Source organism: Hyla sarda, unplaced genomic scaffold, assembly GCF_029499605.1.
Source record: "Hyla sarda isolate aHylSar1 unplaced genomic scaffold, aHylSar1.hap1 scaffold_67, whole genome shotgun sequence".
Taxonomy (NCBI): domain Eukaryota; kingdom Metazoa; phylum Chordata; class Amphibia; order Anura; family Hylidae; genus Hyla; species Hyla sarda.
In genome coordinates, this window is record NW_026610686.1 from 384,840 (window position 1) to 398,859 (window position 14,020).

Genomic DNA, 14,020 nt, shown 5'->3' on the forward strand with positions numbered 1-14,020 from the left:
ATCTCCTCTCCTCTGTGTATATATATATATATATATATATATATATATATATATATAGAGAGAGAGAGAGAGATCTCCTCTCCTCTGTATATATATATATATATATATATAAAGATCTCCTCTCCTCTGTGTGTGTATATAGATCTCCTCTCCTCTGTATATATATATAGATCTCCTCTCCTCTGTGTGTATATATATATATAGATCTCCTCTCCTCTGTATATATATATATATATATATATATATATATATAGATCACCTCTCCTCTGTGTGTGTGTATATATATATCTCCTCTCCTCTGTGTATATATATATATATATATATATATATATATATATATATATATTGCAGTAACACATGTTTTGCTATACACATGTTTTTTTCCCCTTTGTGTGTATATATATATATATATATAGATCTCCTCTCCTCTGTATATATATATATATATATATATATATATATATATATATATATATATATATATTGCAGTAACACATGTTTTGCTATACACATGTTTATTCCCTTTGTCTGTATTGGAACTAAACCAAAAAAGGGAGGAAAAAAAGCAAATTGGACCTAATGTCACCAAACTCCAAAAATGGTCCGGACACAATTATTGGCCCCTTAACTTAATATTTGGTTGCACACCCTTTGGAAAAAATAAGTGAGATCAGTGTCTTCCTTTAACCATCAATAAGCTTCTTACACCTCTCAGCCGGAATGTTGGACCTCTCTTCCTATAACCATCAATAAGCTTCTTACACCTCTCAGCCGGGAATGTTGGACCACTCTTCCTATAACCATCAATAAGCTTCTTACACCTCTCAGCCGGAATGTTGGACCTCTCTTCCTATAACCATCAATAAGCTTCTTACACCTCTCAGCCGGGAATGTTGGACCACTCTTCCTATAACCATCAATAAGCTTCTTACACCTCTCAGCCGGGAATGTTGGACCACTCTTCCTATAACCATCAATAAGCTTCTTACACCTCTCAGCCGGGAATGTTGGACCACTCTTCCTTTACAAACTGCTCCCGGTCTCTTATTGGACGGCGCCTTTTCCCAACAGTAATTATAAGATCTCTCCACAGGTGATCAATGGGATTTAGATCTGGACTCATTGCTGACACTTCAGAACTCTCCAGCGCTTTGTTGTCGTCCATTTCTGGGGCTTTTTGACGTATGTTTGGGGTCATTGTCCTGCTGGAAGACCCAAGATCTCGGACACAAACCCAGCTTTCTGACACTGGGCTGTACAGTGCGACCCAAAATCCGTTGGTAATCCTCAGATTTCATGATGTCTTGTACACATTCAAGGCCCCCAGTACCAGAGGCAGCAAAACAACCCAAAACATCACTGACCTCCCCCATATGTCACTGTAGGTACTGTGCTCTTTTCTTTGTAGACCTCATTCTGTTTTCAGTAAACAGTAGAATGATTTGCTTTACCAAAAAGATCTATCGTGGTCTCATCTGTCCACAAGACATTTTCCCAGAAGAATTTTGGTTACTCAAGTTCATTTTGGTAAAATGTAGTCTTGGTTTTTATGTCTCTGTGTTAGCAGTGGGGTCCTCCTGGGTCTCCTCCATAGTGGGGTCCTCCTGGGTCTCCTCCATAGCGGGGGGCCTCCTGCGTCTCCTCCATAGCGGGGGGCCTCCTGGGTCTCCTCCATAGCGGGGGGCCTCCTGGGTCTCCTCCATAGCGGGGGTCCTCCTGGGTCTCCTCCATAGCGGGGGTCCTCCTGGGTCTCCTCCATAGCGGGGGTCCTCCTGGGTCTCCTCCATAGCGGGGGTCCTCCTGGGTCTCCTCCATAGCGGGGGTCCTCCTGGGTCTCCTCCATAGCGGGGGTCCTCCTGGGTCTCCTCCATAGCGGGGGTCCTCCTGGGTCTCCTCCATAGCGGGGGTCCTCCTGGGTCTCCTCCATAGCGGGGGTCCTCCTGGGTCTCCTCCATAGCGGGGGTCCTCCTGGGTCTCCTCCATAGCGGGGGTCCTCCTGGGTCTCCTCCATAGCGGGGGTCCTCCTGGGTCTCCTCCATAGCGGGGGTCCTCCTGGGTCTCCTCCATAGCGGGGGTCCTCCTGGGTCTCCTCCATAGCGGGGGTCCTCCTGGGTCTCCTCCATAGCGGGGTCCTCCTGGGTCTCCTCCATAGCGGGGTCCTCCTGGGTCTCCTCCATAGTGGGGTCCTCCTGGGTCTCCTCCATAGTGGGGTCCTCCTGGGTCTCCTCCATAGTGGGGTCCTCCTGGGTCTCCTCCATAGTGGGGTCCTCCTGGGTCTCCTCCATAGTGGGGTCCTCCTGGGTCTCCTCCATAGTGGGGTCCTCCTGGGTCTCCTCCATAGCGGGGGTCCTCCTGGGTCTCCTCCATAGCGGGGGTCCTCCTGGGTCTCCTCCATAGCGGGGGTCCTCCTGGGTCTCCTCCATAGCGGGGGTCCTCCTGGGTCTCCTCCATAGCGGGGGTCCTCCTGGGTCTCCTCCATAGCGGGGGTCCTCCTGGGTCTCCTCCATAGCGGGGGTCCTCCTGGGTCTCCTCCATAGCGGGGGTCCTCCTGGGTCTCCTCCATAGCGGGGGTCCTCCTGGGTCTCCTCCATAGCGGGGGTCCTCCTGGGTCTCCTCCATAGCGGGGGTCCTCCTGGGTCTCCTTCATAGCGGGGGTCCTCCTGGGTCTCCTTCATAGCGGGGGTCCTCCTGGGTCTCCTCCATAGCGGGGGTCCTCCTGGGTCTCCTCCATAGCGGGGGTCCTCCTGGGTCTCCTCCATAGCGGGGGTCCTCCTGGGTCTCCTCCATAGCGGGGGTCCTCCTGGGTCTCCTCCATAGCGGGGGTCCTCCTGGGTCTCCTCCATAGTGGGGGTCCTCCTGGGTCACCTCCATAGTGGGGGTCCTCCTGGGTCACCTCCATAGCGTTTCATTTCATATAAATGTGGATGGATAGTTCGCGCAGACACTGATGCTCCCTGAGCCTGCAGGACAGCTTGAATATCTCTGGAACTTGTTTGGGGCTGCTTATCCACCATCCGGACTATCCTGCGGTGACACCTTTCATCAGTTTTTCTCTTCCGTCCACGCCCAGGGAGATTATCTACAGTGCCATGGGGTGTAAACTTCTTGATAATGTTGCGCACTGTGGACAAAGACAAATCTAGATCTCTGGAGATGGACGTGTAACCTGGAGATTGTTGATATTTTTCCACAATTTTGGTTCTCAAGTCCTCAGACAGTTCTCTTCTCCTCTTTCTATTGTCCATGCTTAGTGTGGCACACACAGACACACAATGCAAAGACTAAGTGAACTTCTCTCCTTTTTATCTGCTGTCAGGTGTGATTGTTATTTCCCACACCTGTTACCTGCCCCAGGTGAGTATAAAGGAACATCACATGCTGGAAACAATCTTATTTATCCACAATTATGAAAGGGGCCAATAATTGTGTCCAGACCATTTTTGGAGTTTGGTGACATTAGGTCCAATTTGCTTTTTTTCCTCCTTTTTTGGTTTAGTTCCAATACACACAAAGGGAATAAACATGTGTATAGCAAAACCTGTGTTACTGCAATATATATATATATATATATATATATATATATATATATATACACACAGAGGAGAGGAGATCTATATATATATATATATATATATATATATATATATATATATACACAGAGGAGAGGAGATATATATATATATACACACACACAGAGGAGAGGAGATATATATATATATATATATATATACACAGAGAGGAGATCTATATCTATATATACAGAGGAGAGGAGATCTATATATATATATATATATACACAGAGGAGAGGAGATCTATATCTATATATACAGAGGAGAGGAGATCTATATCTATATATACAGAGGAGAGGAGATCTATATCTATATATACAGAGGAGAGGAGAGGAGATCTATATATATATATATATATATATATATATATATATATACACACACACAGAGGAGAGGAGATCTATATATATATATATATACAGAGGAGAGGAGATCTATATCTATATATACAGAGGAGAGGAGAGGAGATCTATATATATATATATATATATATATATATATATATATATACACACACACACAGAGGAGAGGAGATCTATATATATATATACACACACACACAGAGGAGAGGAGATATATATATATATATATATACACACAGAGGAGAGGAGATCTATATCTATATATACAGAGGAGAGGAGATCTATATCTATATATACAGAGGAGAGGAGATCTATATCTATATATACAGAGGAGAGGAGATCTATATATATATATATATATATATATATATATATATATATATATATATACATACATACACACACACAGAGGAGAGGAGATATATATATATATATATATATATATATATATACACAGAGGAGAGGAGATCTATATATATATATATATATATATATATATATATACACATACAGAGGAGAGGAGATCTATATATATATATATATACACACACAGAGGAGAGGTGATCTATATATATATATATATACATACAGAGGAGAGGAGATCGATCTATATATATATATATACACACAGAGGAGAGGTGATCTATATATATATATATACATACAGAGGAGAGGTGATCTATATATATATACATACAGAGGAGAGGAGATCGATCTATATATATATATATATATATATATATATATATATATATATATACAGAGGAGAGGAGATCTATATATATATATACACACAGAGGAGAGGAGATCTATATATATATATATATATATACAGAGGAGAGGAGATCTATATATATATATATATATATATATATATATATATATATATACACACACAGAGGAGAGGAGATCTATATATATATATATATATATATATATACATACATACAGAGGAGAGGAGATCGATCTATATATATATATATATATATATATATATATATATACAGAGGAGAGGAGATCTATATATATATACACACAGAGGAGAGGAGATCTATATATATATATATATATATATATATATATATATATATATATATATATACACACACACAGAGGAGAGGAGATCTATATATATATATATATATATATATATATACAGAGGAGAGGAGATCTATATATATATATATATATATACAGAGGAGAGGAGATCTATATATACACACACAAAGGGAATAAACCTGTTACTGTAATCCTTTCCTGTGAGAAAAACTTCATTTTATAGACACATTTCAGGGGGGACAACATTTACCGCCATGACTATATATATATATATATATATATATATATACACATACACACAGGATAAGAGAAGTGGTACTGTGTAGTGTGTATATATATATATATATATATGGTGTATATAGATGTCGGGATGTGACTGTGTAGTGTGTATATATATATATATATATATATATATATATATATATATATATATACACACACACAGGATAAGAGAAGTGGTACTGTGTAGAGTGTATATATATATACACACAGGATAAGAGAAGTGGTACTGTGCAGTGTGTATATATATATATATACACAGGATAAGAGAAGTGGTACTGTGTAGAGTGTATATATATATATACACACAGGATAAGAGAAGTGGTACTGTGCAGTGTGTATATATATATATATATATATATATATATATATACACACAGGATAAGAGAAGTGGTACTGTGTAGAGTCCACGTATTGGAACGTGATTTCGTGGTCACCTTTAAGTAGATTTTCGTCAGAATTTGTCTCATTTTTTAGAGTTTAGTTTTAATGAACTCATATATAAGTTTTGGACCGCACCCCTTTTCGGCAGGCGCGGTATAGATTGTAAAGTATTTGAGTAATTGTTTGCGCAGTTTACAACAAAAACATTCGAAATTTCTCCCAACGAGAGCGCTAGATCCCAATCATCACACCTACACGTGGAATGTGCCGCCCGCTGGAGCCTATAGGAAAGTCCTGTCCATCCTGAGCCGCCCCCCAGACCCGTCCCGAGCCGCCCACCGAAACCGTCCTGAGCCGCCCCCCCGGACCCGTCCCCAGCCGCCCCCCGGACCCGTCCCCAGCCGCCCCCCCGGACCCGTCCCCAGCCGCCCACCGTAACCGTCCCGAGCCGCCCCCCCGGACCCGTCCCGAGCCGCCCCCCGGACCCGTCCCGAGCCGCCCCCCCGGACCCGTCCCCAGCCGCCCCCCCGGACCCGTCCCCAGCCGCCCCCCCGGACCCGTCCCGAGCCGCCCACCGTAACCGTCCCGAGCCGCCCCCCCGGACCCGTCCCGAGCCGCCCCCCCCGGACCCGTCCCGAGCCGCCCCCCCCCGGACCCGTCCCGAGCCGCCCCCCCCGGACCCGTCCCGAGCCGCCCCCCCCCCGGACCCGTCCCGAGCCGCCCCCCCCGGACCCGTCCCGAGCCGCCCCCCCCGGACCCGTCCCGAGCCGCCCCCCCCCCGGACCCGTCCCGAGCCGCCCCCCCCCGGACCCGTCCCGAGCCGCCCCCCCGGACCCGTCCCGAGCCGCCCCCCCCCGGACCCGTCCCGAGCCGCCCCCCCGGACCCGTCCCGAGCCGCCCCCCCGGACCCGTCCCGAGCCGCCCCCCCCCGGACCCGTCCGGAGCCGCCCGCCAGACCCCGTTCCGAGCCGCCCGCCAGACCCGTCCCGAGCCGCCCGCCAGACCCGTCCCGGAGCCTTTGGCTGTCCAAGCATGCTGGGAGTTGTAGTTTCACAACAGCTGGAGGCACCCTGGTTGGGAAACACTTTCCTTAGGTCATGTGACATCACCGCTCTGTATATACAATCTATGACATCACTATCAGCCCCAGGCAGCCTCCATATTCCTGTCTATACAGACCCCCGGGGCCCCAGGCAGCCTCCACCTGTCTATACAGACCCCCGGGGCCCCAGGCAGCCTCCACCTGTCTATACAGACCCCCGGGGCCCCAAACAGCCTCCACATTCCTGTACTGCTCAACGGCCCCAGTTAAACCTGAAAGATGGGTTCGGGGATGATAGACAGGGGCCCCGGGGACTGGGACAGCTCGGGGCCACAACCCACCAGAACCTGTTTTTTGTGCCAAAAAAGTATCAAAAAAAGCTCCGGCTGTATAAGAAATCCCACCGGAGCGCGCAGCTCATAAATACATCCCCACCGCAAATCACAGCTGGATATATCTTCTACCAGGTCAGGGATGTATCTCAGCCCCCCCATGTGGTACAGTCAGGGATGTATCTCAGCCTCCCCATGTGGTACAGTCAGGGATGTATCTCAGCCTCCCCATGTGGTACAGTCAGGGATGTATCTCAGCCTCCCCGTGTGGTGCAGTCAGGGATGTATCTCAGCCTCCCCGTGTGGTACAGTCAGTGATGTATCTCAGCCCCCCCCCGTGTGGTACAGTCAGTGATGTATCTCAGCCCCCCCCCGTGTGGTACAGTCAGTGATGTATCTCAGCCTCCCCGTGTGGTGCAGTCAGTGATGTATCTCAGCCTCCCCGTGTGGTACAGTCAGTGATGTATCTCAGCCTCCCCGTGTGGTGCAGTCAGTGATGTATCTCAGCCCCCCTTAGTGCGGTACAGTCAGTGATGTATCTCATCCTCCTCTGTATGTGGTACAGTCAGTCAGTGATGTATCTCAGCCTCCCGTGCGGTACAGTCAGCTAGTAAATACGTCCCTACAGTAAATCACAGCTGGAGACTAGAGACGCGTTTTCAGCTGCGCAGTGTGAACAGAACCAAAACATTTACTGCAATAAAACCAATGATAAATCCACCACATTACACCTGATACACTGTAACAAACCCTCAGCTGTGTGTGTGCAGGAAGTCACAGAACTAGAACGACCGCTAGAACTACAACCCACAGTATCTGCTCCTGTTATGTATCTAATGCCCCCATGTGCGGTACAGTCAGGGATGTATCTAATGCCCCATGTGCGGTACAGTCAGGGATGTATCTAATGCCCCCATGTGCGGTACAGTCAGGGATGTATCTAATGCCCCCATGTGCGGTACAGTCAGGGATGTATCTAATGCCCCCATGTGCGGTACAGTCAGGGATGTATCTAATGCCCCCATGTGCGGTACAGTCAGTGATGTATCTCATCCTCCTCTGTATGTGGTACAGTCAGTGATGTATCTCATCCTCCTCTGTATGTGGTGCAGTCAGTCAGTGATGTATCTCATCCTCCTCTGTATGTGGTACAGTCAGTCAGTGATGTATCTCAGCCTCACATGCGGTACAGTCAGCTAGTAAATACGTCCCTACAGTAAATCACAGCTGGAGACTAGAGACGCGTTTTCAGCTGCGCAGTGTGAACAGAACCAAAACATTTACTGCAATAAAACCAATGATAAATCCACCACATTACACCTGATACACTGTAACAAACCCTCAGCTGTGTGTGTGCAGGAAGTCACAGAACTAGAACGACCGCTAGAACTACAACCCACAGTATCTGCTCCTGTTATGTATCTAATGCCCCCATGTGCGGTACAGTCAGGGATGTATCTAATGCCCCATGTGCGGTACAGTCAGGGATGTATCTAATGCCCCCATGTGCGGTACAGTCAGGGATGTATCTAATGCCCCCATGTGCGGTACAGTCAGTGATGTATCTCAGCCCCCCTTAGTGCGGTACAGTCAGTGATGTATCTCATCCTCCTCTGTATGTGGTACAGTCAGTGATGTATCTCAGCCCTCCTCCGTGTGGTACAGTCAGGGATGTATCTAATGCCCCCATGTGCGGTACAGTCAGTGATGTATCTCAGCCCCCCTTAGTGCGGTACAGTCAGTGATGTATCTCATCCTCCTCTGTATGTGGTACAGTCAGTCAGTGATGTATCTCAGCCTCCCGTGCGGTACAGTCAGCTAGAAAATACGTCCCTACAGTAAATCACAGCTGGAGACTAGAGACGCGTTTTCAGCTGCGCAGTGTGAACAGAACCAAAACATTTACTGCAATAAAACCAATGATAAATCCACCACATCACCACATTACACCTGATACACTGTAACAAACCCTCAGCTGTGTGTGTGCAGGAAGTCACAGAACTAGAACGACCGCTAGAACTACAACCCACAGTATCTGCTCCTGTTATGTATCTAATGCCCCCATGTGCGGTACAGTCAGGGATGTATCTCAGCCCCCATGTGTGGTACAGTCAGGGATGTATCTAATGCCCCCATGTGCGGTACAGTCAGGGATGTATCTAATGCCCCCATGTGCGGTACAGTCAGTGATGTATCTCAGCCCCCCTTAGTGCGGTACAGTCAGTGATGTATCTCATCCTCCTCTGTATGTGGTACAGTCAGTGATGTATCTCAGCCCTCCTCCGTGTGGTACAGTCAGGGATGTATCTAATGCCCCCATGTGCGGTACAGTCAGGGATGTATCTAATGCCTCCCTGTGAGGTACAGTCAGGGATGTATCTCAGCCTCCCTGTGAGGTACAGTCAGGGATGTATCTAATGCCCACATGTGCGGTACAGTCAGGGTTGTATCTCAGCCTCCCTGTGAGGTACAGTCAGGGATGTATCTCAGCCTCCCTGTGAGGTACAGTCAGGGATGTATCTCAGCCTCCCTGTGCGGTACAGTCAGGGATGTATCTCAGCCTCCCTGTGCGGTACAGTCAGGGATGTATCTCAGCCTCCCTGTGAGGTACAGTCAGGGATGTATCTCAGCCTCCCTGTGAGGTACAGTCAGGGATGTATCTCAGCCTCCCTGTGAGGTACAGTCAGGGATGTATCTCAGCCTCCCTGTGAGGTACAGTCAGGGATGTATCTCAGCCTCCCTGTGCGGTACAGTCAGGGATGTATCTCAGCCTCCCTGTGCGGTACAGTCAGGGATGTATCTCAGCCTCCCTGTGCGGTACAGTCAGGGATGTATCTCAGCCTCCCTGTGCGGTACAGTCAGGGATGTATCTCAGCCTCCCTGTGCGGTACAGTCAGGGATGTATCTCAGCCTCCCTGTGCGGTACAGTCAGGGATGTATCTCAGCCTCCCTGTGCGGTACAGTCAGGGATGTATCTCAGCCTCCCTGTGAGGTACAGTCAGGGATGTATCTCAGCCTCCCTGTGAGGTACAGTCAGGGATGTATCTCAGCCTCCCTGTGAGGTACAGTCAGGGATGTATCTCAGCCCCGTGCAGTAATCAGGGATGTATGTCAGCCCCCTTGCGGTACACTCAGGGATGTATCTCACCTGTGCGGTACAGTCAGGGATATATCTCAGCCTCCCTGTGCGGTACAGTCAGGCATGTATCTCAGCCCCCTTCTCAGGGATGTATCTCAGCCCCCTTGCGGTACACTCAGGGATGTATCTCACCTGTGCGGTACAGTCAGGCATGTATCTCAGCCCCCTTGCGGTACACTCAGGGATGTATCTCACCTGTGCGGTACAGTCAGGGATGTATCTCAGCCCCCTTCTCAGGGATGTATCTCAGCCCCCTTGCGGTACACTCAGGGATGTATCTCACCTGTGCGGTACAGTCAGGGATGTATCTCAGCCCCCTTGCGGTACACTCAGGGATGTATCTCACCTGTGCTCCTCTCCGCTCTCCTCAGCGCAGTCTCCTCACTCGTCGCGCTCTCAGCTCTTTTATATATGAGAATTTGCTCCGCTGGCCCCGCCCCCTACAGGTGTGACACGCCCACATGTCTGGTCCTCGCGCGGGGTGTGCTGCTCCCGGTCGCCTCTGGGGGCGCACTGTGCGCGGATCTCTCATTGACCGGCGGCGTCTGGAGGAGGACGGGGTCACGTGACACGCCGTAGATTATCAGGTAATGATGAAGACGTCTCCGGGGGAGGGGCTCCTCGGCTCTTCTCATACACTCGGCACATTCCACTGCTGGGCGCCTGCAGGTCACTGGACTCCTCAGGAAAGGGTTAACCTCTAGACCTGGTGTCCCTACTCCTCCCATCATATCACCCCTGTGACCTTCTCCCCCCCCCCATATCACCCCTGTGACCTCCCCCCCATATCACCCCTGTGACCTCCCCCCCCATATCACCCCTGTGACCTCCCCCCATATCACCCCTGTGACCTCCCCCCCATATCACCCCTGTGACCTCCCCCCCCCATATCACCCCTGTGACCTCCCCCCCCATATCACCCCTGTGACCTCCCCCCCCATATCACCCCTGTAACCTCCCCCCCCATATCACCCCTGTGACCTCCCCCCCCCATATCACCCCTGTGACCTCCCCCCATATCACCCCTGTGACCTCCCCCCCCATATCACCCCTGTGACCTCCCCCCCATATCACCCCTGTGACCTCCCCCCCATATCACCCCTGTGACCTCCCCCCATATCACCCCTGTGACCTCCCCCCCCATATCACCCCTGTGACCTTCTCCTCCCCCCATATCACCCCTGTGACCTCCCCCCCATATCACCCCTGTGACCTTCTCCCCCCCCATATCACCCCTGTGACCTTCTCCCCCCCATTTCACCCCTGTGACCTCCCCCCCTATATCACCCCTGTAACCTCCCCCCCTATATCACCCCTGTGACCTTCTCCCCCCCTATATCACCCCTGTGACCTTCTCCCCCCCCATATCACCCCTGTGACCTCCCCCCCCATATCACCCCTGTGACCTTCTCCTCCCCCCATATCACCCCTGTGACCTCCCCCCCCCATATCACCCCTGTGACCTTCTCCCCCCCATATCACCCCTGTGACCTCCCCCCCTATATCACCCCTGTGACCTTCTCCCCCCCATATCACCCCTGTACCTCCCCCATATCACCCCTTTGACCTTCTCCTCCCCCCCCATATCACCCCTGTGACCTCCCCCCCATATCACCCCTGTGACCTTCCCCCCATATCACCCCTGTGACCTCCCCCCCATATCACCCCTTTGACCTTCTCCCCCCCCCCATATCACCCCTGTGACCTTCTCCCCCCATATCACCCCTGTGACCTTCTCCCCCCCCATATCACCCCTGTGACCTCCCCCCCATATCACCCCTGTGACCTCCCCCCCATATCACCCCTGTGACCTCCCCCCCATATCACCCCTGTGACCTCCCCCCCATATCACCCCTGTGACCTCCCCCCCATATCACCCCTGTGACCTCCCCCCCATATCACCCCTGTGACCTCCCCCCCATATCACCCCTGTGACCTCCCCCCCCCATATCACCCCTGTGACCTCCCCCCCATATCACCCCTGTGACCTCCCCCCCATATCACCCCTGTGACCTCCTCCCCCCCATATCACCCCTGTGACCTCCCCCCATATCACCCCTGTGACCTCCCCCCCATATCACCCCTGTGACCTTCCCCCCATATCACCCCTTTGACCTTCTCCTCCCCCCATATCACCCCTGTGACCTTCTCCCCCCCCATATCACCCCTGTGACCTCCCCCCATATCACCCCTGTGACCTCCCCCCCATATCACCCCTGTGACCTCCCCCCCCATATCACCCCTGTGACCTCCCCCCCATATCACCCCTGTGACCTCCCCCCCCATATCACACCTGTGACCTCCCCCCCATATCACCCCTGTGACCTCCCCCCCCCCATATCACCCCTGTGACCTCCCCCCCCATATCACCGCTGTGACCTCCCCCCCCATATCACCCCTGTGACCTCCCCCCCCATATCACCCCTGTGACCTCCCCCCCATATCACCGCTGTGACCTCCCCCCCCATATCACCCCTGTGACCTCCCCCCCATATCACCCCTGTGACCTTCTCCCCCCCCATATCAACCCTGTGACCTTCTCCCCCCCCATATCACCCCTGTGACCTCCCCCCCATATCACCCCTGTGACCTCCCCCCCATATCACCCCAGTGACCTCCCCCCCCCCCATATCACCCCTGTGACCTCCCCCCCATATCACCCCTGTGACCTCCCCCCCATATCACCCCTGTGACCTCCCCCCATATCACCCCTGTGACCTCCCCCCCATATCACCCCTGTGACCTTCTCCCCCCCCATATCAACCCTGTGACCTTCTCCCCCCCCCCATATCACCCCTGTGACCTCCCCCCCATATCACCCCTGTGACCTCCCCCCCCATATCACCCCTGTGACCTCCTCCCCCCCCCATATCACCCCTGTGACCTTCTCTCCCCCCCCCCCATATCACCCCTGTGACCTCCCCCCCATATCACCCCTGTGACCTCCCCCCCATATCACCCCTGTGACCTCCCCCCCATATCACCCCTGTGACCTCCCCCCCATATCACCCCTGTGACCTCCCCCCCATATCACCCCTTTGACTTTCTCCCCCCCCCATATCACCCCTGTGACCTTCTCCCCCCATATCACCCCTGTGACCTTCTCCCCCCCCCCATATCACCCCTGTGGCCTTCTCCCCCCATATCACCCCTGTGACCTCCTCCCCCCCATATCACCCCTGTGACCTCCTCCCCCCCATATCACCCCTGTGACCTCCCCCCCATATCACCCCTGTGACCTCCCCCCCCATATCACCCCTGTGACCTCCCCCCCCATATCACCCCTGTGACCTCCCCCCCCATATCACCCCTGTGACCTCCCCCCCATATCACCCCTGTGACCTCCCCCCCCATATCACCCCTGTGACCTCCCCCCCATATCACCCCTGTGACCTCCCCCCCCATATCACCCCTGTGACCTCCCCCCATATCACCCCTGTGACCTCCCCCCCATATCACCCCTGTGACCTCCCCCCCATATCACCCCTGTGACCTCCCCCCCATATCACCCCTGTGACCTCCCCCCCCATATCACCCCTGTGACCTCCCCCCCATATCACCCCTGTGACCTTCCCCCCATATCACCCCTTTGACCTTCTCCTCCCCCCATATCACCCCTGTGACCTTCTCCCCCCCCATATCACCCCTGTGACCTTCTCCCCCCCCCATATCACCTCTGTGACCTCCCCCCCATATCACCCCTGTGACCTCCCCCCCATATCACCCCTGTGATCTCCCCCCCATATCACCCCTGTGACCTCCCCCCATATCACCCCTGTGACCTTCTCCCCCCCCCATATCACCCCTGTGACCTTCTCCCCCCCCCCCATATCACCCCTGTGACCTTCTCCCCC

At 51.6% G+C, this 14,020-nt stretch overlaps 1 protein-coding gene across 1 annotated transcript in view; it reads right to left on the minus strand.

Annotated features, from left to right (window-relative positions):
* Positions 1-10,602, minus strand: part of EPPK1 (epiplakin 1) — a 64,404-nt gene extending 53,802 nt beyond the window's left edge. The window contains exon 1 of the mRNA XM_056554330.1: positions 10,513-10,602. The gene's annotated coding sequence lies outside the window, so the exon portion shown is untranslated. The remainder of the gene's footprint in view (positions 1-10,512) is intronic.
* Positions 10,603-14,020: the final 3,418 nt, after the last annotated feature.